Here is a 27,159-nt window from a genome sequence, read left to right as displayed (position 1 = left end):
GGCAACTCTGCCCCTACTTGTAGTAGAAGCACTAGAAAAGAAACGTGTCTACTACGTTTCGAAACATCACTCAAATGCCGTTACAAATGACTGAAGAGTTTTTTTACTGTTTTCCAGGTGCCTTGCCCAGTTTTCATTGATGGTGACGCCTTCCTTTGTGTTCACTTCACTTTTAAGTGACGGTTCGCCCAGCTTACCGAGAGATGTACGCCACCGTGTGCAACTGTGGACAGCTGATTTCATGAACATCCTCCTAGATATCTCCATAAGGTTGTTTTGACGAGCAGGTATATCCAAGGTAACAGCTCGTTGCATGAAAATTATGGACATACTAAGTGATACCGCTCGGTTCCTTAGAGGAGCACCCCATGCTCTCTAAATTTGCAGTGCACGCTGCACCACGTTGAGGCACTGTGATAAAAAATCATGCACCCCTCCATCAAATTACGACGAAGGTTGAACTCAAACCTTTCTCGCGAGGGAAGGAACTTGGTTTACGTTTGAGTTTGGACTGTGGCTCGAGGACAATTTGGACTTAGATTCGTGGAGCTTTAGCTTTGACTTGCACGTACTTTGGACATTTATTCGAAACGGCTTTGACCATTGGCCATTTGATTTCTCTCGAAGAAAGCCTCGCATTCAACTATCGTCGTCGTTAGGCTATCGTCTCAACTATCGTCGTTCAACTATCGCGTTCAACTATCGTCTTCGTCGTCGCCGTCGGCGTCGTCGTGGATGACTTTTTTTCTAATTTTGCACGTCCATGCATCCCTCCCCAAATACAACTGCTTCCACCTCTTCGGAATGGCGCAATCGGATGTCTAGACGTCGGCTGCATAACGCGAGGGACCCTTGTTCGATTCTGACAACGGAAACTTTTTTTTTCACTTCACCCACTATCATCATCATCGTCAGAAAAATTTGGCTTTCCTGCAGTGCGTTTTCGACGCCACATATCTTATCAATGATACATAGAAAGCTACGCTTTATTAAATAGCAATGTTAAATAAAATGTGGCCGCACAATATTGCCGTGTGCGTGCGTGCGTGCGTGCGTGCATGCGCGAGTAGGTGTGCCAATTAGATAACCGCCCAGAACACTTTTTTTTACGCAGACTGTTGGCATGTAGGGCCGATACAGGCTGGGGTTACAAGATTTTTGTATTGATACATACCATAAAAGCTATAACATAGTCATGTACGGTGAAATTTGTGTACGAACTACGCGTACAAAACAATGCGCAAACATAATCAAAAGTGAATGTGAATGTGAATGTGAATGTTTTATTTCAGACAACCGAAAAAAGTTACAGGGGAGATGTTACCGAGTAAACATCGCAATGAACACATAAAAACATCACAGAAGCGGTTGTCTTCGGGGGATGACGAAAAGGCAAACGAATTACCTGACAAAGCGACATCCCCCGGCCCCCCCCCCCCTCCCCCTCCCCCTCCCCCCCTACACACCACTCAGCAGCAACGTGACAAAGTACAAAATTTTCGAGCTCAGAAAACATAATACAGAAAACATAATACAGAAAACAAACTCCATTTGATACAAAGTTTACATAACACAAGTAAAGGTAGAATTTGTATTACTTAAGAATTGGCATTGCAAGTATAACGTATAACGGCATACTATACACAATAATATGCATGTACAGGGGGGATCAAAACAAACGTGAACAACGGAGCGCACAGCCTCCGACGCATGCTGCACTATCTGGCTGCAAAGCCAGTAAACTGCGCGCATGCGCAATTGTTCCAGAGCGTTTGAGAGTGTGGCCTACATTTATGGGGAATGCTTGATCACAAAGCAAGGCCGGTCATTTAATTTGAGGGGCCTTTTCACGCTGCGTCGCCACTGAGCAGGATGATCGTTGAAGGGCATCATGCTAGCTGCAATCAGCTTGCTGCGGGTTTGGCTCCCGAATGCAGTAGATATCAGGATTATCAGTGGTGACAGAGCATAAAAAGACGCCTCAAAATAAGTGACCGGCGTCTCTTCTTTATCGAGCATTTTCCGTAACAGTAAACCACGCTCTCAAACGCTCCGAAGGAACTACACATGCGCGATGTTTACTTACAGTGCAGCCAGACAATGCGGCATGCGTCGGAGGCCGTCTGCTCCGTTGTTTGTATTTCTTTTAATCCCCCCAGTACGACCTATGGAAAATTGATATGAGCACACACAAGTGCAAATATGCATTCCAAACTTATAATAGCAAGATTTTTAGGATTGAATTCAACTTTGGGTTCCCTGAATGTGGTGCTTAAATTCAGGCAGTGTGTTCCACGGGCGTATCGTGCACACAAAAAAAAAGGATCAGCGCGTCAGTAACGTGATTATATAGACCCAGCCGCCTTCATTCGTAGCTTTTCAAGTTTATCAGTGGAATAAAAGGTCCACTTTCTCCACACTTTTTTCGTCCTTTGCCGCGAAAGCTGCCACTAGTTTTTTAAAAGGGGCACTTTTTTTTCGAAGCGTGCAGGTCAGCATGTCTGCATCGCCCTGCGTGCATCGTCGTCAGTATACCCGCGCACTCGCCGCCAAAAGATCTGAAACTCCCATTGCCTTGGCCAGTTCCGAAGTTCATCTGCAGCTCCAGCTTCTGCTTCCGCTTCCGCTTCCGCTTCTGAAGCGGGAACCATAACAACCCGGACTCTATTACAAGCTCAGCATCATCATCATCATCATCGTCGTCGTCGTCGTCGTTGTCGCCGTCGCCGTCGTCGTCATCATCGTCAGCCCATCATTCATTGCAAGAAGAAGGCTTCTCCCATCGATTTCCAACTGCTGCTACCTTGCGCTGCCTGAATGCATTCCTTGCCGTTAAGTTTTTGTTAAGAAGTCTTTCTTCGGCTAACGCAGAAATTTTGGTCTGTCTGTCTGTCTGACTGTCTGTCTGACTGACTGACTGTCTGTCTGTCTGACTGTCTGACTGTCTGACTGTCTGACTGACTGACTGACTGACTGACTGACTGTCTGTCTGTCTGTCTGTCTGTCTGTCTGTCTGTCTGTCTGTCTGTCTGTCTGTCTGTCTGTCTGTCTGTCTGTCTGTCTGTGACTCAATTCAGCCACCCAACCAAACTGAAACAAAATTTGCACAATAGGGTCATACACCCACAGCCAAACCTAAATGTCTAAGTCCGGTGGCAATGTTCATACTTGTCATTATTGTTGAAGAAGAACAAAACATTACACAAATACGATGCAGAAAATTAATACATAAGTAATATTCGGAGCGTTCCTTTATTAAAAAATTCTGGATGTTTTTTTTTTTTTGCTACATTACTACGCCGAGTTATCAGGTCTTAGTCCCGTCTCTCGATAGCCACTCCATTACCCCGGTCATCGCTGATAACAAGGTACAATAGACTTTCGATAAACGGAACTTCAAGGGACCGAAAAAATTAGTTTCGTTTAAAAGGAGTTCCGTTTGCTGAGATAGATGTGGGAAAGTTCAAATTTATGTGCGCACACTTTAACCATTTCATAGAACTCTAAGCACTAGTAGGTGAATGTAACTGATAGTTTTTCAGAAAGCCAAAAAGCTACAAGAGGTTTAGGCAACATAGCATTCACAAAGTAGATTTGGAAACAATGAGTCGCTATGCACTACAAAATGCATCAATTATTTTTGTTTGAGTCCTTACAGCTGCATCTCCACGGAGGCTAGAGGCCTCAACTTCGCGAGTGCTTACGAGCTACCGAATTCATTGGACGGCCACGCGGTAGTGAAGCGCGAATAGCCCCACGTTTGCACGAACGAGGGGGCAGGAGCTGAGCCCTGTAACTTCGGCGTCTTCAATCGAGACGGAACGACTGTAACAAGAACTGCGATGTTGCATTCGTTGCGCTAAAATGGCTGACCACTAATGAGATCAGGCTTACGAGGCCAACCAGGCTAAAAAAACAAGGAGGAAGAAAAAAAACGAAATGGCCGGAGCTGTAAAAAGCTGATTCTCATGCCAATGGGTTTCACAGGAAGTTCCATTTGTTGTTCCGATTACCGACAGCTTCTTTACGTTATCTGAATACGAAACCAACCAACTTACAGGCTACTGTTCCGTTTAAGCGGCAATTCCGTTTAAGCGATTACCGTTTATCGAGATTCTACTGTATTTTGCATTTTTGCTTCGTGGCATTTGTTTATTAAAGAGGCCATGAAGACAAAATACAAGTTTGGTTCGTTGAAAAGGCTACTTTGTTCCGATAAAAATATTACCAAGTTTATCACGAACTTCAAACAAGTAATAGAGATATTAAACAAAACAAAGGAAGCAGTGGCGACTTTCCACTCACTTTCCGGCGACTCCTTTATGACGTCACCGAATCTTGTTTGTGCTATTGGCGGCTGCCAGACCAAGCCACCGCAAAGAAACATGACTTGGCGATTGTAGTGGGTCCTCTAGTTCCGTTTGATCGCATCACGTGTATGTTAACGTGCGGTGAACACACTGACAACTATGGGCCTCCTCGATTTACCAGTCCTGGACGGCCCGCGGGCAGTCCGAGGACTGCCTTCGGACTGAAGTCTCGTAGGAATACATACAAAAATCGAGCACTGGATCGCGTCCTGGGCAGTCAGCGGACGGTCCGGGACTGATAATCGAAGAGGCCCTATGTTTTCAGTTGCTGGGCCATATTACGTCATTCGTGTCCATTCACATCACAATAACGCGAAATTTGAAAGTTCGTAAATATTCCTTGCGTTTTTTCTTTGTTTGTTAAAAATGTCTTGCGTGGCTGGAATGGAGCCGAGTAAGTTACCTAGTCCTTTCAAATTAAGCAAGGTTGTACTTTGTGTTCATGGCCCCTTTAATACTATGGTCTTCTCACTCCCGGCTGCGAAAACGCGCCCAAACGGACGGTGTTCCGTAAAAAGTCGCGCATCAGGCGAATTCAGCTTTTCTCCCGTATAGCCCATTTTTAGAACTGGGTTCAGCTTGTAGAGGGAACAAAACCGACTGTACGCCAGAGCCCATACATAGAGCGAAAATGACCTTCGCGTCAGGCATCGCTCCGCGGCTTGCACAATTGTTCCGTACTGGGAACTCAAACATTTTTTGCATAAACAGGGCGACAGAGCTGAGAATTGCGCACATAAAAGCTGTTTATAGGGTCCTTTGTTCTTAGCCCTTATTATTTTTCGAATTTTTCGGTAACATAAAAATTGGCGCTATTTTTAAAGTGGAATGCCGAATAGAATCATGACTTTACTTCCACGCAGGTGAAAATAACAATCAGCAACAATAACACGTTATTACTGTTTTCAAAAACAACGGTTTTAACGAAGATAAGGTGTTCTGAGGAAATGGCCAGGTAATAAAGGGAAAGCTTTTTTTTTTTTTTTTGAACTGGCGCTATCTCACCTTTGCTGGCACGCAACACATTTTTCGTCACCGCCCTTGGCATAGTACTGAAAAAACCTTCAGTTTGTAATTGCAAACAATTTGACGAGGTATTGGCTCCCGGCTAGCTTGAAAGCATCCATTTATTTATTTGCAGGCTCTTACGCATGCTATGGGAATTCCGCTTGCTTTTCGATCGTAAAAAAAAAAACTCATCATAATACCAAAGTCTGCCAACGAGCTTTGAAGGCGAGAAAGTCCGGCGATACTTATCCAATGCGTTTCCACTGCTACATTGTAGTTGCGCATCTTACTTCGCTTTCCTTTCTTTGACTTTTGAACGAAATAACTCAACAGGGTGGAACCAGTGCGCACGAAACAGAGACAGCGGAAGGAACAAAAGGACGGTCGCTGTGTTCCTTCCTTTGCCTCCGCTTCGTTCTCGCTGGTCCCATCCAACACTTTTAATCAAAAAGGTCGTAAAAAAGTAGTAACTGTCGTATTTACTAACTCCTTACGAACCTTACTACCCCGCAGTTTTGTACGTAGGCTCTACCACTAACAACTGCATGGTTAATAAGTTAACTGAGTATAGGAAGTAGTAGCACTAGATTAAGTTCGTGCTTATGACTAGGTTGCGCATGGCCAGTTAGTAAGTGCATGTAGCTCAGAAGAGTGCTATCGCTGGGACTTTACTAGTGGGGTAGCGGTGCTTACTGCCTGCTTCGGTTAGTAATTCTCACAAGTGCTACATTTACTACCTCTAGTTACTAAGTACCTAGTGTATACTGGGACAAGTAACTTGTTAGTATTCCATTAGTGAATTCCCCGACGTTTTTTTTAAGAGTGAAGAAATGTCTCTCCAACTATCCCACCGAGCAACGCTTCTGCTAGTTCAACAGACAGACTGGTAAGCCATGGCGCAGCATCCCCATAATCACAGTTGAGCGCTGCTGGGATACACCTGTTCTACTTACGTGCCACCACTTTCATCACGCACCAAACACTGTTAAAACTTTTGTTCCACCACTACTGTTCACACGCGGAGGTAGCGCTGTGATGACGCCCTCGGCTCTTGCTTTCAAGACCCAGGTTCAAATCGCATACGAATTCAAACGTGCGTTTTATTTATCGTCGGCCATCATTTTCTTGACCGTACAACGGCGACAACGACGACGGAGACGACGGTTTTCGCCTTAAAAATATGTTCCGCAGGTCAAGTCGACCTGGTAGGCTAAGACTTTGATTCCTTTATCAGAATTTTCTTTCGGGCTGCACTCACCTTGTTGTGACAAGCAGTATGTTCTGGCAAACTTTAGAGCGCAAATCAGGTGCAATTACGCGGGGGAGGGGGGGGGGGATGAAATCATCGGATGATATCGGGTTTTGCTCGGATTCGTAGGGCACCGGGAATAGCGCAGGCCAGGCCAAATGACTCGCCTCGAAACTATATATGGTTGCAAATTTCCAGTGGCAACTAACGGTATAAATTTAGTTTTATTGCTTCCCATGAGCATCCAATCACTTGTTTCGGGGTATAAGCACATAAAACACCATTTTCTGTGAGGACGTTTTCATGGACAGTTTATTTCAAGCACTCGAGTACCTTCCAGAAAAACTTGGACCGGATGTTCATAATTTTTTATCAGTTCAGTTGTGCCGAGAATTCAAACCGCGCAGAGGCGTTATTAGGTCTCAAAGGCGATGATGCCCTTAAAACGTGGTCACTGAGGTATGGCCCGTCTGAAAATGCCACAGAGTTCAGTTGTGCCGCTCAGTTGCTAAAATCGTTTATTTCCTGAAATTTCAGAAAGCAAAAAAAAAAACCACTATGGTTGGAACGCAGTTGAAGTGCCCAAACTTTTAACAGGAGCTTCTACCTTGCATCGACCCTTATAACGCTCGTAGCATGGAGCATTCAATCCTTCTTGCTGATCGAGGCGGAAAGAGCAATCTCGTAGAATAAAAAATGGCCAACAAGTAACGTAGCTGTGCGAAAAAATAAAATAATAACAGTTAGCATCGTCCAAGCAGAACCGATCGTTTTAGCAGAACATGTTTGTTTCCTTTTCCAACTTCTATATATGGAAGGAATACTCAGCACCCTTTGTACATTGTTAGCATAAAAGGTGACTTGCATGCGCTGCAACCGTTGCTGAGACTAGCGTCAGGAACGACCTTACTTTTTTTTTCATGACTGAAAACTCGAAAACCAATTTAATTCAAACTTTTGGGTGCTTAACGCATCAAAGCTACACCTAGGCGATGAGGCGCGCTGAAGTGGAAGGTCCAGATTAATTTCGACCACCCGGGGATCTTTAACGTGCGCTCAAATTTGAACTCGCTAAAGTTTTTGTTTTTCGCCTCCATCCGAAAAGCAGTCACCGTGGCCGGGAATCCAACCCTCGTCTGTGGTCTCAGCAGCACAACTCCATAGCCCCCGAGCCACCGTGGCGGGAGAAAAAGAACTATCTCGACAAGTCATCTGGAGGGGGGTGAATCGTGGCGGAAAAGAGAGACGACAGAGACGGGATGGTCCTTCTGTTCAAACAGCGCAAGGCCTGCCGGACGAAGAAAAGGAAGTACTCAGGAGTGGTATTGTTAGCTAAAAGCTGCAAACCGGAGGTTAAAAGGGGTTTAAAGGAGCCATGAAGAGAAAATACAACTTCGTTTAATTTGAAAGAACTAGGATTCAGTATCTCACTCAGCTTCATTACAGCCACAAAAGATGTTTCTTTTAACGAAAAAAAAGCAAGAAGTATTTAAAAACTTCCAAATTTTGCGCCACAGTGACGTGGTATGACAAGAATGACGTCACACGGGCCAACAATAAAACATAATTTTCAGTGCGTTAACTGCACGTTAGTATTCAAGTGATGCGGTCAAATGGAACTAAAGGCCCCATTACAGACGTCCAGTCATGTGTCGTCGCAACAGGTCAGTTAGGCGGCCGCCAATCGCACAAACAAGGTTCCGTGACGTCATAGAAAAGTTGCGGGAAGTTGGCTAGGGGGGTCGCGACTGCTTCACGCGTTTTCTTTAATATCTCCGGTATTTGTTCGAAGATTGCGATGATATTGGTATCATTGTTATCGAGACTAAGTAGTCTTTCTAATAAACCCAACTTGTATTTTGTCTTCATGGCTCCTTAATGTGCGAGAGGATAACTAGTTGCAGGCTGAACGCACACAACCCCCACAATCCGAGTCCAGAACGGGAACGGCCAAGTCAGTCATTGCCCGGGCCCGGCCGGCGATCACTGTCAGAAAGACGAAGCTAGACCCAAACCAATGCCTGACCGGGCCGGGCCCGAGATTTCGGGTAAGCCCGAGCCTGTGCAGTGCTCTTCTACCACCGACGGCGGCATTAATTGTTCAAACACACTGTAAGGTTTCCCCCCAGCGCTACAGAACGACAATCAGCGTGACCGAATGCCCGAGATCGGTGAATGACGAGGGCCAGCATGCGAGTTGAGTTAAAAATGAAATCCATATAGGGACAACAGCGCAAATGCACCCCTTGCGCTGCGTTTTAATCGTGAAGTTTAACGGCCTGACTTCGTCGACGTAAACACTTTTTTTTAGGGGCGAAGCCCCTTAGGGGCTTGGGCTGTCGCCGCCTCCTGTCGTCGGCGTCGTTTAATGTAGTCCCGGTACTAAAACACCGGGACACTCGTTTTCCAACGCCTCGCGCTAGAACGTAACGCGTACTAAAAGAACACACCGGGACAGTCGTTTCCCAATGCCTCGTGCTTCAAAGGTGAGGAGGAGGAGTAAACATTTATTGAGCAAAAGGACGGGAGTGAGGGGTGGTGGTCGGCGTCCTACGTCCAGGAGGCCGCGAGCCTTTGCTGACTCCAGGGCTCATTGCACCAGGGCTTTTTGGCGCTGCGGTGCCGAGCTGGTCTTCAAAGACACGAGAGTTTTACAGCAGCAAAGCTCTATATTTCTACCCCCGTGGTTGCATGTGCGTGGGAAAAAACACCAAGGGGCCAAGAATACACTTTTACACTGCATGTTTCACTCCTCATCAGGTTTCACGTTAGTAATGATGGCCCGGGATTTTTCCCCGAAAGCTGGGGCACATTTTTTTTCCTTTCACAAACTACAGCCGTAAATCGGAGGGTTTATTGTTTCCATCAGTGTGCCCTCACGAGCGTACCTGATACTCATGCAAAGTGGAAACTTATCAGACGGACTAGCGGGAGAAGGAGAACTCGAAGCGCCTTGGCCTCCTAAAGTTCGTCGTACTCGTAGGGCTGCGCTTTTCGTCGATACCATGCTTTACACGCTAGCCCAAGTCGCACCCCTTGTCTGCGTATATAAAGACGCCTGTACGAGTTTGGTTGCTTACTTTTCGCCAGGTTTATACCCGTGCCACACGTACAAGAAAAATGACATTAAGTGTTTAAAGCCTTAAGATACCCAGTAACATTATTTGGGCGGGCCGTGCTACACGCCGAAACGCAAAGGCATTGTACGTGTTAGGCATGATGGTGACAATGACGGAAAAGAGAAATGCACTCATATTTTAAAAGTGTTTAACGTAGAGAAAAACGTCTTGCAAGGGTTACAATTGTTTTACGTGAAAGAAAATGTTATCAGAAATAGTGTTTTCTACAAAATTGTGAGCCGTTTCTAAAAGTGGCTTCAGCAGCTGCCGCCGCCTGCCAGTGGTAGCCAAATCCGAAATATTGAAAACGACGAGTAACGCGACGTTTTGCCTTTCGCCGCTGTTTTAGTGAACTTCGTCTTCTTCAGAACTTCGCCACTAAGAGTGCCCAAAAAATCGTCTTACTTCAAAGTTCAGCTACGTTTCCGCCTCAACATTCTGGTGCTGAGAGTTTCGTTGGTTTCATTTGGTGCTCATCGCGTTCGAGAGTAGGCATATTTGAGGCGTTCGTGAAGGCGAATGGGTTGTGCCGAACTCCTTAAACCAAAAATGACATTCCAGCGAATGGTATTAGATATTTGCTTGTAGCAGCGAATTAATGGCGTTAAAACTTAAAGCATTAGCATTTAATGTCATTTTTCGTATACGTGTGGCACTGGTATTAGTCAGTGCTGCAAAAACGGGCCTCGACGGAAGGGGTTCTGTACTGCCACAATCCGAGTATGCAAGAACGGAGGCCCCTTATGTGAGGCCCGTTTTTGCACCTCAGAGAAAGTGGGGCTCTTCGATTTACAGTCTCGGACTCACCACGGATAGTCCGCGGGTAGTCCGAGGATTCCCCGAAGCCATACGGATACATGGGAAAATCACCCGCCGCGGTGGCTCAGTGGCTAAGGCGTTGCGCTGCTGAGCACGAGGTCACGGGTTCGATTCCCGGCCGCGGCGGCCGCTTTTCTGATGGAGGCGAAAAGCAAAAACGCCCGTGTGTACAATATTTCGGCGCACGTTAAAGATCCCAAGGTGGCCCAAATTAATCTGGATCCCTCCACTACGGCGCGTCTCATCGCCTGCGTTGCGTTGGCGCGTTAAACCCTACACTCAATCAATCAATCAATCAATCAGTTACAATGGAAAATTGAATACCGGACTGCTTCTCTGGGAGTCCGCGGTGAGTCCGAGACTGTAAATCGAAGAGACCCAGTGAGTCCGCCTGTTGGCGTGCCAGGGGGGCGGGGTTTTTTACAATTCTCTAGATCGCAAAAGTAAAAACAAGCCAGAAATATTTTCTGGCGGAACGCTGGAGGTCAGCATAAGTGTACTCGGGAGAACTCCTTGTTGGAGGCGAAACACTTCAAGGCAACGTACAAGCTACTTAGGTTAATGCAACCGTAAAACCTGTTCTGTTTCTCTTTCCGTGCTGCAAAAACGGTCCTGGACGGAAGGGGTTCCGTAAGAAGTCGCTCGTCGACATTCGACCTCTCTTCCGACTGTTTCTGGGGTTACGCAACCCGTTCCGTTGTGGTCCGTTTTGGCAGCGCAGAGAGTGAAGAAGCGCTTTAACAACAATCAACGCGACGGGCTGCCTTCACAAGGAAACACAATGATCAGCGCAACTCCGTGCAATGGTCAGCGGAATGATCATCGCAACAGAATCAGTATTATCACGAAGTTTCGAATAAGTTGCCAACGACGGCGGAATGGCGATCACCGGCTTGAATTACGGCAACATATTTGCGGTTATATCAACAGATTTTCTCTTTTTATTTTATTTATTTTTTTTGGGGGGGGGGGGGGGGGGGCATCGTTGTCGATAAACTGCCAGAGTATGCAGTTATGACACCTTGTAGCATTCGTAAAAATAATTTGTGTTACATTCGTTCCCACTAAGCACACGTTATTTCGTCAGCATTCAATCTGGCTTCCAGATTGACTGGTAAACGTGCGTGTTATTTTCGATAATCGACTTCTTTACCACCAGATTCACAAGAGACATCAATGCCATTGGGGTAGTATAAATGCGCAAGGTTCACGTTTTATACAAGATTAACCCGAAAGAAGAAAGTCGACATTACGGGCGCCGCTCTAGCAAGTGCTTTTTTTTTTTTTTTTCTTAGAATACATGCCTTATGCTGTTTGCGGTATACTTCGAAGAAACTTAATCAGTACGCGCTTTTTACACCACTCTTGCCTTTATCGCAATCGTGATTCGTTTTCGCCTGAAGAACAAAGGGAGGTTTCACTAAAATCTCTACCGGAAGCCCTACACTCACGAAGCCATTTCACTGAATTAATTTCTTTGAAATTCAAAACAGCGCAAAAAGACAGGACGAGGAAACGACGACACAAGGCGCTGACTAGCAACTGGTTGGTTTATTGCGTTCCGTTCTAACGCAGTTAATTTCTTTGTCGTGGCAGCATTCGTTTAATACAAATTACCAAGTAACACCTACGCCAACCTCGGTTATAGCTTTTAAAAATTGTGCTTTGTTTTTTTTTTGTTTTTTTTTTTTGCGTTTTGTATTATTGAAGTTAACGGTGAAGCGACTCGAGAATAACGAGCAGTCTGTGCTTCTGACCTTACCGCGAAACCCCACCGTCGGCGGTCTTCACCGAACATGAGAGCGGATCTACAACGCAGGAGAAACAATAGCGCGGCGACGACGATCAAAGGGAGCGCCTCTTCGACAGCGCTTCTCGATCGATTCCCGCGCTCCTTTTTGCGGGAAATGCCGCTATCAATCGAGACGCCACTTTTGTGTCGAGTACGAGGCGGCAGATGGGTACGCACGCCGCAAAGGCTACTATCACCGACTACGAGGACATAAAACGTTTCTTTTAGCGGATACCGTCGGTGTCCCGTTTGTCTTGTCTGTCATCTTTTCTTTTTCTTCTTCTTATTTCTTAAGGATTGTTTCTTGAAGCGCAGCTTCGGCTTGATCTTCAGGCACAAAGAAGACCCGCCGGTATGTGTCGGCTCTCGAGAAATACAAGATGAACGGTGGTTGCTTGAAACATGGTTCCCAATAAGTCTCCGCTGTCATCGTCTGGAGATGCCGATCAGAAAAAGGCGCCGAAAGAGGCCTGTTGACTGCCTTCAGTGGTAGTGGTTTCGCGCAATTTTCGTGAGGCAAGAAAAAAATATGGGAGGGGGGGGGGGGGGGGGGATAACCAAAGAAGTGGGGAAGAAAAATAGAAACGAAGAAAGAAAACAAGGCATAAGAAACAACAGAAAATAATTTTAAAAATCAAGAAAGAAAAAGAGGAAGAAAATTAAACTGGAGAAAGACAATAAAAACATACAAATGGAAATATAAACAAGTAAATGAAAGGTAAGGCAAGAAACGAAGAAAGAAAAGAAGGTATAAGAAATAACGGAAAATCATTTTAAAATTCAAGAAAGAAAGAGTAGAAGAAAATTTAAATGGAGAAGGACAATAAAAGCATAAAAATGGAAGTATAAACAAGTAAATGAAAGGTAAGAAGGCGGAAAAGGATAAACTAAAGGAAGAAAAACAAGGGAAAAGTGTAAAACAAGCAAAACTTAAGGTTCATAACTCAAGGTTCATAACACATAACGCCCCGTCAAGCTGCTTTGTGCAGCTTTTTGTGGCTGCTCCTTCCCCTGTACCCATCTGCAAGGCAAATAAATTTGATGTGATCGATTGAAGGACAGATAAAAAGAAAGAAAGAAAGAAAGAAAGAAGGAAGGAAGGAAAGAAAGAAAGACGGAAAGAAAGAAAGAAAGAAAGAAAGAAAGAAAGAAAGAAAGAAAGAAAGAAAGAAAGAAAGAAAGAAAGAAAGAACAGCGGCGAATTTTTGCGTTAGCTGGAAGCTCTGAAACTTATTTCATAGCGTGGAAAAACACCGCTTTGGTTTGTTTCCTAATGCAGCTAATTGTCACTTCAAGCAAACCTATGATCACTGAATTAAATGCTAACAAACATTTGATTTGTTGTTTTGTTTTAAGGGCGTTTAGAGCCTTGATGTGGACTTATGTTTACCCCAAAACAAATTTCTCTTTGCAAACTCATGTTGCTATACCTGCTGATATAGCTGATACAGCTGCTGATATAACTGCTGATATAGCTGCTGATTAAAGGGTGCTGATACATCCTTTAATAAAATCGGCCATTACGTTTAGCTCTCTTCCAAATCCTCCCTCACGCAACTCAATGGGAACTTAGCAAAGGAGAAAGACAATTGCTTGTCGCCGGCAGACCGATAATTCACAAGTGCGGAGAGGGGAGGTTGTAAATACTTTAAAACATCACCGCTGGTGTGGGTCACTATTAGGTACGCTGATTTTTGGCATCCCTAAGCAATTTGGTGAAGCACACGTGCGGCGATTTTTGATTAGAGTGTAGCCTAAAGCTGCGAGTTCTTGATTACACGAGTTCAGCCTGCCGGACGCGTTTTCGCCTTGAGCATCCGCTGCCCTGCCATCCTGCGGGATGTGCCAGAGAAATACGTTTACTGGAACTTCAGTTACACAAATCCACCGCTCTCTCCACGTGCATCACGTAGGGGGATCTGTATGTACTTGGGGTTGAACACTGGAGATTTGTTTCAGTTCTATTAAAGAAAAGCTTTCCATGTCTCACGGATGGCGTACGTCGCATCTAAAACGCGCTGCAGGAAAGCCAACCTTCTCTGATGAAGATGATGATCGTGAGTGAAGTGAAACGAAAAATGCCTCCCGTGGTCGAAATCAACCCTGGGTACCTCGCGTTATGAAGCGGACGTCTGTCTGATCGCGCTATTCCGACACCGTCGAAGCAGTTTGGATATGGAGACGGGTGGATGCATGGACATGCAAAATTAGAAAAAATCCCGGGCCATCTCCACTAACGCGAAACCTTGGGAGGGGCGAAGCATGCAGTCAATAGGTGTATTCTTGCGCCTTGGCGTTTTTGCCTACGGAGGTGAAACCGTAGGGGGGTAGAGCTATACAGCTTTGCTGTAAAAGTCTCTTGGCTTTGAAGCACCAAGCACTCCAGCGCGAGGCGTAAACGAGTGTCCCTGTGTTTTTTTAGTACACGTTATGCCACATTCACACAGCCATCACCTTCTCCGTCACGGCACCGTCACGTCAAAAAACCGTGACGGAGACGTAGCGGAGCAGCGGTCGTACTACACACAGCGGATAGTGATTATAGATGCAGAAGGGCCCGCACGGTTTCATCGTGCTTCCGATCAACGGGAAGGCTCTCTCAGAGTATTCATGATTTGATTGAATAATTTTTACTGCAGACGAGTCGTAAGGACTGATGCTAGGGCACTTGCCCTGTGGGGTGGTCTCCTTTACTCTGGAAAACTCAGGTCCTCGCTGGCTGCTCTTGTTCTTCGTAGCAGGACCCACTAGGCTGAGAACATCAGGAAAATAAAAAAAAATTTTTGCCCCTATGGAATTGCGAGAGGAGCTTCTTTTTCATTGCCTTTTTTTATTGATCTTCTACATATACTTCGCATTCCCTTCTCGCCTTTTTTAGTATTTCATAATTGTTCTGTTCGCCCCCACGATCTTCTCTTGCTAATAGATTCATCTCCCCCCGCCAACACGAGTCGTTCAGTTGGGTCTGCAAGAGTAATCACTACGCCAGCTGCGGGTGTATGAACAGCGCTTTATGGCCTGCCCCTAGAAGACCTCAGCAGTCAGCGAGTCTCATCTTCATCCGACCAACACCCTACTCCGGAACTCAGTGGATGCGCCTCGGTGTTCCTTGTAATCTCCCATCCTTCCCACCTACGTCCCAGCCACACACGCTCATACGCGCGCCTATATACACACGCGGAAAAGGTACCTCTGGTGCTCCGCGTTTTCTGCGACGACCTACGCGTAATCCATTTCATGATAAAGCAATTTGGCCGTGACTGGTCCGCCCCGCCCATCGCTAATTAAAACGTGAACGACCACATTCGCGCGCGGCCATATACCTCGGCCTTTCAACGCCTGAGCGTCTCCGCGTTCCAAGTCATCACATGCTCCACGCGTACAGTTTCTTATACGGACGAGCCTCGTATGTTTTCGTTAAGTAGCGAAGGTAGCGTTCCTATAGTTTCTCTTTGTTTCTTTCAATGCAGCGGACGGTCTCCAAGTCACCATAGCCAGTAAGCAGAAAAGCAATTAGCGTCTTCCGCTCATTTCAGTTCTGGTTCAGCCAGCACAAAATAGGCTCCGCGGCACGCATTCCGTAAATTAACTTATACTATACAGTGGTGCATGGGGAGACATGTACCATACGCTTGCAGTAAGCGCGGAATTTATTCTGGTCTATGGTTGTTCTGGAGATACTCGCCACAGCGCTTGCATTCAGCCGGGAACCATACGGTGATTCTTTCCCCCTCTCTCTCTTGCTAACCACAGCCGGCCCTGACAGGCCCTCGGCGTGCCCTCATCGCCGACAGACCCATCCGTCTAAAACAAACACGGGTCGTTCCTCCTCTCCCGGTTCCACCTGTGCCCCGCACGCCCGGCCAGGCCAATGCGCCGCCATCCTTATTCAAACCTTATTAATGACGCCACGGAGCCGACTGCTCCCCCCTCGTCCTTCCCTCGTCTGCACCCATCTCTCTCTCTCCCTCGTCTCCTGCTCGTGTATCGCTACTTCGGTACCAGGAACCGGTTTCCTGCGCCTTCGTCAGTATCTCCTTGTTTTCTGTTTTGTTTCCTTTCGGTTCGGTGTTGCGGCTGGCGGCACTGAGTCTATTTATCCTCGGAAGCAGACCGCTTTGTCTTCGACCCCGCATTGCATTCGCGGCCTGTTGATACGTGTGGCGACCTCGTAGCTCGTCGTCCGCGTTTGCCGTCTTGCCTGGTTTCCTTCCCGCCGTATCGGAGCGTGCGGCGTCAGCGCACGCGATCTGTACAGGTTTTTGCTGCGTCAGTTGCGATGCGTAAGAATAGTTTGAGTTGTTTTGCCTTGAAGTATTTATTTAATTATTTCAGAGTACAACCAACAGCGCCATGCCTTTTACGGTGAAGCGCTTAGCACCCTACTTTGGATGAGGACGCAAAAATACGGAATCATATGGCATATTTAAGGAGATAAAGAGGATAATCCGAAATTTACTCACTAATTTTCGATGGGGTGACAACGGTGCTTCTCTAACGCTCCAACTGTGCCCCAACGAGCCATGGCTCTTCATTAATTGCTACCAGTGTACACTACCGATTAGTTATGCTTATCCGTCGGGTAAATAAACGCAATACTACATCGGAAATCTTCCTGCACACAAAAGCCGTTTTGTGCAATTCCTCTATTTGCACGCGCTGTAGGATGACGTTGATTAATTATTCGCAGTCACAATGATAGCTATGGGATCCGAGGTGTGCGTGGCGTGTTCGCAGCTGCTTACCCATATAGAACCTCTCCTCAAGCACCGGATGTATACAAGTGCTTCGGGTCGTCGTGGGATCCTCCAACGTAAACCAAAGCTTCGACACTATCCCTGAGGTAAATGGCGACTCCAGCTGCGTGGTTCAAGCGATGCGTCAACGCAGGAACTCATCGACGCTCAACGCTCCTCCAAAATCATCCGTCTTTCCCGCACATACGCCGGTCACCACATCCTGAATTCCCTGCACATTAACCGCCCCCCCCCCCCCACACACAGTGTATTTATTTATTTATTTATTTATTTATTTATTTATTTATTTATTTATTTATTTATTTATTTATTTATTTATTTATTTATTTATTTATTTATTTATTTATTTATTTGTATTACCTGCAGCCACTGACCAGGCATTACAGCCGGGGGGTATACGCAAATACATGAATACAATTCATCACATGAGGAAGAAAGAGACACAATGGTGAGTGACTCAAATCAGCCCAATGGCGCATCAAATGTACAAACAATGTCACCATTGAGGAGGAAAAAAGAAAAAAGAAAACAAAAAGAAAAGAAAAACATTACAAGTGTGACAAGAACGCGTTGAACAGAGCATCAGATTTATACAGTTAACGATATTACTCGGTAGTTTATTTCATTCACCAATGGATTGGGAAAAGAAAGAGCCCTTGTAAACATCAGCACGGCAGTCAATTTCACGAATTTTCCATTCGTGGTCGCGTCGCTTAGATACAACGTGCGAAGGTAGTAAGAAAATGTTAGGATAGATACCAGTCTTTTTAAAATAAATACGGTAATGTAGTTCAAATTTGTGATTCAGCCGACTTTACTTAGTGTTTCCCACCCTAACTCTGCTTTAAGTGATGTAATGCTAGTGCTAAAACTATAATGTTTAGTTACAAATCGGGCGGCGCACTTCTGGACACGTTCTAGCAGTGCACATAAATTATCAAATCGTGGGTCCCAAACGGCGTAGGCGTACTTCGCAATGGATCTTACGTTGATGGAATATAAAAGTTCCTTAACTTTTAAAGGAGCATCTCACTGAAGTTGTGTTTTAGAAAATTAAGCATGCGGGAGGCTGAAAAGGACAGGTGTTCAACCTGACGTTTCCAGGTTCGGTTAGATGAAAAATAGGCGCCAATGTATTTATAATCCAACACTGTTTCAAGAGGCGTACTTCGTACAGTGTATTTTGATAAAATAGGCTTGCGGCTGCGTGTAAAGGAGGCTTGCTTACATTTCGCAACATTTAAAGTCATTACCCCCCTACGACGCCTACTCCTCATCAAAATCACTTCCTCGAAACTGGACCTTTTCCACCATGCAGCACGTTACATAGCACGCGCCAAAGACCACACCATCTACCCACTTCTATCAATGTGGAGGCCTCCCAACGCCCAAACAATCGCTCTGACACTACTTCCATTCCCGGCCGTCCTCACACCCTTCCTCTACGGTGGCAGAGGAAGCCGCCATCACCCTCGCAATAGTTCAACACCCCCAACCCACCACCATCCTCTCCAACGCCCAGCACACCTCTCCAACTACCTAAAGGGTTGAATCTCCCCACAAGATCTCCATATCATCCTCCAACACCCTTCCCAGGATCCTGTGGGGCTTCTGTGGACCTCGGCCCACACTGGCTTAGGAGTCCACACGCTACGTCCAACACGTGAGCACTGATGGATGTATTGTTCAGTACGCACCATAATGAACATAATTACAAGCAAGCAACAAACAGTAGGCAGATGGGTGGCTGCACAAAATGTAGCACCGCAGATGCACTGATGAGTTTCGACGTGCAGGAGGACCCGCCGCGGTGGCTCAGTGGCTAAGGCGTTGCGCTGCAGAGCACGAGGTCGCGGGTTCGATTCCCGGCCGCGGCGGCCGCTTTTCTGATGGAGGCGAAAAGCAAAAACGCCCGTGTGTACGAGATTTCGGCGCACGTTAAAGATCCTCAGGTGGTCAAAATTAATCCGGAGCCCTCCACCACGGCGCGCCTCATCGCCTGCGTTGCGTCGGCGCGTTAAACCCTACAATCGATCGATCGATCGACGTGCAGGAGGCATTACAAGCGCGGTTAAAGAATTTAAATCAAGATATACTACTCTGAGACTGAAACTTTACCGAAGAAAATGTCCTGAAAACACGAAAATTATGTGCTTAATTATGTTTGACAATGAAAACAGGCTGAGGGTAGAAAACTCTTGACGGCACATTCAAACGAACAGACCTGGGGAACCTAAGGTCAGCGAAATTTCTAATGCACGCATTTAAACTGGAAAAGAAACTCGCTCCCTCTGCGCCTTGTTTGCGAGCTGTTCGAGAGAAGTTGATTGAGAACGTCACTGTACACGCGGGGATCGTCTACCGTGTAGCGTCAAAGAAGACTGAGGAGAATCGCTTTTGAGCGCTCTCCAATGGAAGAGATGAGATACTCCTAAGATGATTCAAATTTATGGAGCGTACTTGAGCTTCGGACCAATCATAAATCGGTCTCGAGCGAGAAAACTCAAAAACCATGTCTTAGCTCTTTCATTGCCCCTCTAATATGAAACCAACATTTTCTGGGTAAGTTGGGAGATGGGAAGACCTTTGACATGCCACGTTACATCGAAGTCACTCGTCGCGGTGACCTGTTTAACATTTTTGCAACCAATCAAAAAGTTAGGCGGATAGGAATGGAAACGCTTTGCGTGAGCGATTAATTGCCGAGGTTATTGAAGGATTTGGGGTCGGACAGACTCTAAAAGTGCCTGGCGGTCAGCTTTACCCCAATTCACCGGAATTACCAATCACTGCGGTAAAATGAACGAAGTAGACCAATGAGGTTGTCCGGCATACGGTGTGACTCGAAAAAACGTGGTCTGAGTTGGGGCATTGTGCAATGCACGAATGCCGTTTTGCATTCAATTATGTCAAACCCCACATCATATTTTGGAGTGGAACCATTGGTCGGGCCTTGCCGTTCGTCGGATTTACTCCTTTTGAGCCAGCGATTGGTCGTTTCAGTGTATTGTGGAAAAGCAGGGATATTTTTAAGAACGCAGTTATTTTTGCACCACCGAAAACTGGCGTCAGCGTTCCGGCAGTTGAAGGTGTGCAGTTATTGCCGGAGGTCAACGCTGCGCGGCAAAATCTCATGTCATGTGCTAGCTGCAATAATATCATTGTGTAATCCATCCTTCGATGCCATTAAGAAATGAATTGAAATGAAGAGGGCCCAGTATTGAGCATTTCGGACCCCAGTTAGGCGCTGCAAAAAAAAGCGCAACTGGGCTCCACCATAATAAATTGAAGTTGGCTCAGTAGTCTTAAAACGAAAGCTTTCTTAGAGGGACACCAATGCCGTGCTGTCAAAAAACTAACGCGTTTCCCCATAGACCAGTTGGTCGGCCGAAAAGCTCTGATAAGATCTCTGGACGCACGGCACGTGCGGGAAGCCTGGCTTCAATTGTGTCAAAACGGTTAGGTACTTAAAAAGCGCGAGAAAGGCACGGTTCCGCATACGACAGTACACGCGTCGATCATGAAGAATGAGTACGATAGTATTACTCTATCGCATAAACCACGTATCGGTATGCGCTTGTATCGTTCGTAGATGCGTTCACTTAGTGCGCGAAAAGTTGTCGCATGGGATCGTTCTCCGTTTACGATTTGGTCCTTGAAGGTTTGTCGATCAATCGTGCGCACTTTCAGCTTTCTTGCTTCACTCAACTTTCTTTAGAAATGGAGGGTTTTTTTTTTTTTTATGAAGGGTACAGAGGAGGAAAAACGTAATTAGAACGCAACATCAGGCGTCGAGAATGTGCCGGGCTGCAGGTTCACCAAAGCCAACTGGTCCGCCAGCTGGTCCGAGGCTAGCCAATCCCGCCATGTTGAAGGAGGAGGAAATGGAAAATGGGGTGATCGAATTGACATGGGGTAGGCGAAAATACAATGTTCTAAATTGGCGTATGGTTCGCGACAATTGGGACATGCTGGGGAGTGCCGGTTGCGGTAGAGAAAATAACGAGAAGGTGTAAGGAGGGCCTTTAGCTCTATGCGTCTGGAACATGAACTGGACGAAGAGCTTCTTTTTATGTTCTCATAGTGAAGCTTTATTTCTCGTCTGTAGTGGACAGTAGTGTCCCACGTGGGTGGATAAGGCCAGGGAATCCCAGGCGCCCGTTGCAGAAGCTCGCGGGCGAGGCTATTGAGATTCGCCGCCGTGATAAACCCGCGGTTCTCAAAGCGTACATGTTTGCACAAAAATCGGTTGCAGCAGCTAGCATGTTAGAAAGGAGAAAATCCTACACCGTAGCCCCTTCTCAATATATAGGTTTGAACGTTTTAGCGGCGTTCTGTTAAGCATGAAAATGAGAAACATAAGGAAGCGATGGTGTGCTCGATTTGTACGTTTCAGATCGCATGAGTTAATTGATAGCAGCTCCACTAAAGCACGCCTCTAAGCTACTGCACGCGCTGCTTTAGCGCGTAAAACTATAATTTTAAGGATAAGATGGCGAGCATGATAGTTTTCTGAAAAAGCCGTACATGTGGCGCTACCCTAGATACAGCGGTCTCTGATACTTGTTTTAGGTTTCTGTGTTTAGTATTCCGCAAGAGGTGCACCAAAATGGAACAATGGGGGCAGAAGCGCGCACAAACGGCCTCTTTTCTGTCTGCGATACCGACAGAACAATCAACACATTTGTCGATGGCACTGGGACAATAGGCCGGTGGCCAAGGAATGAACAAGCTAGAAGAAATTTTCGATCTCGAAAAAGCCCTAATTCCGCGATTGTGGCGCCATCTAATCTGTAACAAAAGATCTTCCTAAAGAAAAATTCATTGGCGCCACATTCAACGTAAAACTTCAACCGCTAGCAGGCGGATGAGCGCAGGGGTTTACACTTTGCTCAAAACAGAATTCTTGGAACCCTTAGTTAGACTGCGGGTCCAGGAGGAAAACTATGGAGAGAGAGAGAATAAACATCTTGAACTGAATTCGCCTACTGAGGTTATTAAGGATGACCTAGTAGCTCCCCCTTCATTCACCTCGCCTTGTCGTGTGTGACATTTTCTAAAAACGTCCATTGATCATCTCCTGGTCTAAATGGTACGAACATTTAAGGTAATGAGAAACGCATATACGTTCCTCATTAATCGTCGCAAGGACTGTTGCGATAATTGCTATACCGTTTCAATGATTGCAGTCATTGCGGTCTACATGGGGCCGAATACTTTATATGCATTTAGCGTTGGTGTGTGAAGGCACGCAGTCACTTCAAGTGCGAGTAGTACCTTTGAGAACGTAGTTGCACAACCATAGCGGGGTTCGCAAAGGCTGCAATGTGTATGCACATGGCGTTGGCAAGTTTACCGGTCCCCTGGTATCAGGATGACACGTTGCCGACATGGTAGTGGCATTGCTTCAAAGTTAACAGCAGAAATAACAGACGAATGTAGATGCGTAAGAATACAACGCCTGTCTGTGCTGGCTGTGCCTTCCTTCATTCCTCTGCATGCACTGCTGCATGCACAGAGGCCTTCTTGTATTGTCCCTAGAGTTCCCTACCACAGCCACCAAGAGAACGTCGGTACTGCAATCGTTCAGCCAGTGTACCGGGTCACAGCACCATGACAAAAGCCGAGGAGCTAGCTGTCGCTTTAGCAGCGGCGAAGAGCTTCAGGACCGGGGTTCAGTCACTATATATCTCCGACTCCCAAGAGGCCTGTCGACATTTTCTGAACCCCAGAGTAAGGAACTGCACTCTCCGGGAACTCCTCAAGGTGAAAGGTGGCATAACACATCACTTTGAACACCCCCCTGCAATCCAACACAAAATCCTGTTGACCCCAGGGCAGGCGGAGATTGCAGAGAAAATAGAGGCTTGCAGGGTAGCTCGAGGCTATACCACAAACGGAGCACTCAAAAAACCCGACTTTAAACAACCCACGTCACTCCCCACGGAGTACTCTGTCACACCTGTATATTAATAGGGATTAGAATGAGACCCCCCTTCTTCGGCACAAATTCATGACAAGGACAGAAGCCACCACCCGGATACAACTCCAAAGAGGCACATTTCTTAAGTTACAAAGCAAGATGTACCCCACTCTAAATGTGGACGCGTGTCTTGGTGCAATCAAAAACCGCCACTCTATTAACCCGAATAGAAATTCCAGAATACAAAGGCTGCCCCCAAAACCAAAATACCTAACGTGGAGCAATGGGAGGAACTGCTGGTCAGCGACCGCCTCAAAGACCAGACCGTCCTGGTGCAGCGGGCACCCCCTGCAGCAGAGACCACTGCAGCCCTAGTCCAAGAACACCGCTCCTGCTGCAACCAATTTGAAGATGAAGCATCACGATAGAAGACCCCAGTGGCGTGTACTTCTGAGAAAAGTAAAATAGAGCTCAACTGAATTTTTTTCCAGTCCACTTTAGCCCATGGGAACTATGAGAAGAGTAATTTTTTTATTGTTCCAATGACCCGTCGGAATTGATGGGTTCACTGGCCTCCGCACCCCAAGATGCTGGTGAGCTAACTGACGCATTGCTTCGAGCTTGGCAGTGCCAGTAATGGCGCTATTACGTTCGCCATTGAACCATTACCACGGGACCTCCGCAAGGCCACCAGGAGGAAACACGTGCGCGATGGAGGTGGTCCATTCTACCAGTGTGGGCGCTCCTTGTGTCCTCGTCTTCTGCAAGAGCTGACGGTGTGTCTACATGCGCTCGTGGTGAGCTCTCGTGTTTCATTCTCAAAGGCGAAGCTTAAACCTCGACAAAGTCCTTTCGGACGTTTCTTTCCTGCTGTGGAGTGGTGGACGAGTAAGGTGAGGAGTTTGTACTGCTGTAATTTCCGGACAAACAAAGCTCGTGGCCAAATGTTCTGATGTAGCTACAGTGTCCAAAAGCATGTACACCCTGCGCTGATCCAATTCTCCCTTCTTTATGTTGAGTGTAGGATTCACCCCGCATTACGCCCCTCTCTCTCTAGGGTGGGTAACGCAATGAGGAGCCTATCGCGATCCGCCTGCCGACGGGGCACGCTCCACGCTCCCTGGCAAGGGTCATTTCAGTAGCGGAACAAACGGCTCCTGAATAAAGGACCCCGGAACCAATGATTCCATGAGTAATAGACCCGGAACAAAGGAATTTGGAATGGACGACGCTTGAAAGTAATGCTTTTGTAACTAATGGCCCTGGAACAAAAGAGTAAGGAATGAATGGTCACGGAAAGAATGGTTCCGGAACAAACAACTCCGGAATAAATAGCCCCGGTACTAATGGTCCCGCAAATAATCTTCAAGGACTCCGGTATAGAATTGGCCCCAGAACAATTAATTCCTGAATAAATGGCCCCAGAACTAACGGTTCTGTACCAGGGGCTCCCAGAACAAATGGTCCCGGAACCAGGCAAGTTAGTCGTGATACTGCACACAACAGAGGGAAGAGATTATGAGGAGGGGTCATCACGACGCTCCTCATAAGGCATGTGACTTTTCATTTATCTCATCACTAACTGAAGTAAGGGCATAAAGAAGGTGATTCCACACATCATTCCAAACACCACCAAAGAAAGTAGTCGCATACCATATAGAATCCTGATCCCGCGTATCATCAGGTTCGGCGATGCAGGCCCAAAGTTCCTTTACAACTGCACTAGTAACGCTACCACGCGTTCAAAACTCCAGTCCTGGGAACAGGTCCCCACACGTATTCCTCCTGACATTCCCGGCCTCAGCACTTGTCAAGATCCCGCGAGCCGAAGGAGCCGCTCGGGTGCTGCTCCGCGATGGACGGCGTCAAGTGCGTCATTAACGACACGAACAGGGGGACGAACAAAAATAAACGGGCGTCCGCTTCGGCGGCTGGTCGTGATATACAGCGAACGATAAACAATAAGCGGAGAGACCTCGTCATCCCGCACCTCGGGCTAGCCTCACCCGGTGGGAGAAACGGCTGTCGTATAGCCCGAGCCGGCCGACGGCGAAACTGGAGCAGCGTCGCCAAAAACGCCCATACCAATCCACAGCAGGGTCGGACGAGCTATGCGTGTCAACGAGGATGTGTTTATTGGTCCACCGGGCTCGGCGTGCGTGCCGGGAAACAATGGGGTGCCCGCCGCAGCACGCGTGACGCGGCGACATCTGGCGTTTAGGCGCGAAAGCTTCGGTGGCCTGTCGCTCCAGACGTGACGCGGGCACTAAATCCGCCTCTGTGGGGCAGAGCACGTGTGCTGACGGGGCCGCCTATGGGAGAAAGTCTTAGATGGTTGACGGTGCGTCACGCATCTTGGAACCAAATGCGCCAAGACGCTGAGGGAACGCGACCCGCATCTGGAGCGGCTGACGCGCGTGCGACCTGTCACCGCGTGGAAGGCACTGCATGCCATACGGCTAAACTGGAGCGCGGACGTGCGCGTATGTCGAAAGCAAAGCCGCGTGAGATTTCTCGGCGCTCATTTCAACTGTGATGACTCCTCCGTGTAACATTAACCTAGTGACGGACGTGTCACTCAGCCATCTCGGAGGCCTGGGAGACGTGGGAAGCATCTTTCTCAGTCCGGCCCCGCTACGGAGAAGTATATGCAGTTATACTAGAAGTTAGACGCGAAGCAAGGGCTGTGCCCGTCCCAGGCTTCTCACTAAGCGGTTTCGAGAAACTGGATGCGTTGAATGCTTGAAACTCCTCCTGCTGGTTTGGAGCGTAGAGAATCAGCGCAATAGCACTTCGCACGCTGCAGCCCTCCTGGAAGTTTCGCGGGATTAGAAGTTAACAGAACACATGCAGTTACTCTTAAAATTTCATCCATGCTTTGTCTTGTGTTTATGAATAAAAAGAAATCTTACGCTAATCATTCGACGTGCGTGCGTGCCTTTTAAGCTTATTCGTCCAGGGAGCAGCCGTTTTATCAATTGGGCTCCTCTGGAGCGCTGGTTTGCAGTCGACAGGGTCATCTAAATGCGCATGCGCAGCGCAGTCCTAAACGAGGCATGGTGGTATCCATGTTTAAAGAACGGAAATGGTCTATGGAAACGGTTCCTGTCAGCGCGTTGCTTCGTTATGCAGGGCTTGCATGTGACGTCGCCACAGCCCTTTCTGGAGTACTGCCCTCAGCTTCCACAGCGTTTCTCGAGATGACAGCAGCAGATAAGTTCACAGTCCTCCACCGTGCAAGCAGTGCTCAAGATGGCAGATTCAGTGACGCCATTGCGAGCCATGTATACCTGCTTCCAGTGTAAAGAGAACCTTAATTAGGGCTGAGATTGGTCGGTACCATAATTTCCCTCCTATTCGAATGAGGGGATACTGATGCGTACGTTCTACTGGGCTGTAACTTCGACCGGCCAGAACACCGGGGAAGCTCTCTATACGTGCTTGCTAAGCAAGACACTTTTTAAAACAAATTTGGGCCAGCAAATAACACTAGTATTGTTAGGAAGAATAGAAGATAAAAGCCTTGTAACGACCTCTTTTAAGCAAGAACTCTCACGACAACCTTCATCGTAACCACCTTCGTATTTTTTTAAGAACAATGTAGACTACTATGACGAGTACCGCGATGGTGCTGTGGATGGCCATAATGATGATAGTATTTTCAACTTGCGGACGGGGGAAATACAGGAAGATATCGATTGCGAGTTTGATGGTGTGGTGATGGTGATGATGATGATGATGACGGCGGCTTTATTTTTCCCTGAAACTGGGTTATGGAGGAAGGAGAAGTTGTAGTCTTCCTGGATTCCTTCGGCGAGTTTGCCGTTACCCAAAGCTAGGCTCCTTGTTCGAAGTGGCTACGTCGATTATTTACATCGGTACCACGAACGCTTCTCGTGCCTTCAAAAACGCCTGCGATAGGGTAACAGCGTACCATTTTGTCTCCAAGAAGCTTCTCTGTGCTACTGTTGATTAGAGGGTAACCGCCTACCTTAAACTACCTATCGACAGTTCTAAAATAACATTGTACCCTGCTTCTATCTGTCCGTCTACAAGAACAGAAACGATACAGTAAGGGCTCAAACTAGGTCTGGGACTCCCACGCAGCCATTCAGGCATGAT

General features: G+C 46.9%; 1 long non-coding RNA gene across 1 annotated transcript in view; it reads left to right on the top strand.

Moving 5' to 3' along the window:
* LOC144151799 (uncharacterized) overlaps positions 1–27,159 on the top strand; it is a 62,307-nt gene that overhangs the window by 14,046 nt on the left and 21,102 nt on the right. The window lies entirely within an intron of this gene.

The sequence above is a fragment of the Haemaphysalis longicornis genome, unplaced genomic scaffold, assembly GCF_048455015.1.
Source record: "Haemaphysalis longicornis isolate Haplotype H1 unplaced genomic scaffold, Haemaphysalis longicornis Haplotype H1 scaffold_9, whole genome shotgun sequence".
Classification (NCBI taxonomy): Eukaryota; Metazoa; Arthropoda; class Arachnida; order Ixodida; family Ixodidae; genus Haemaphysalis; species Haemaphysalis longicornis.
This window is presented reverse-complemented; position numbering and strand designations above follow the sequence as displayed.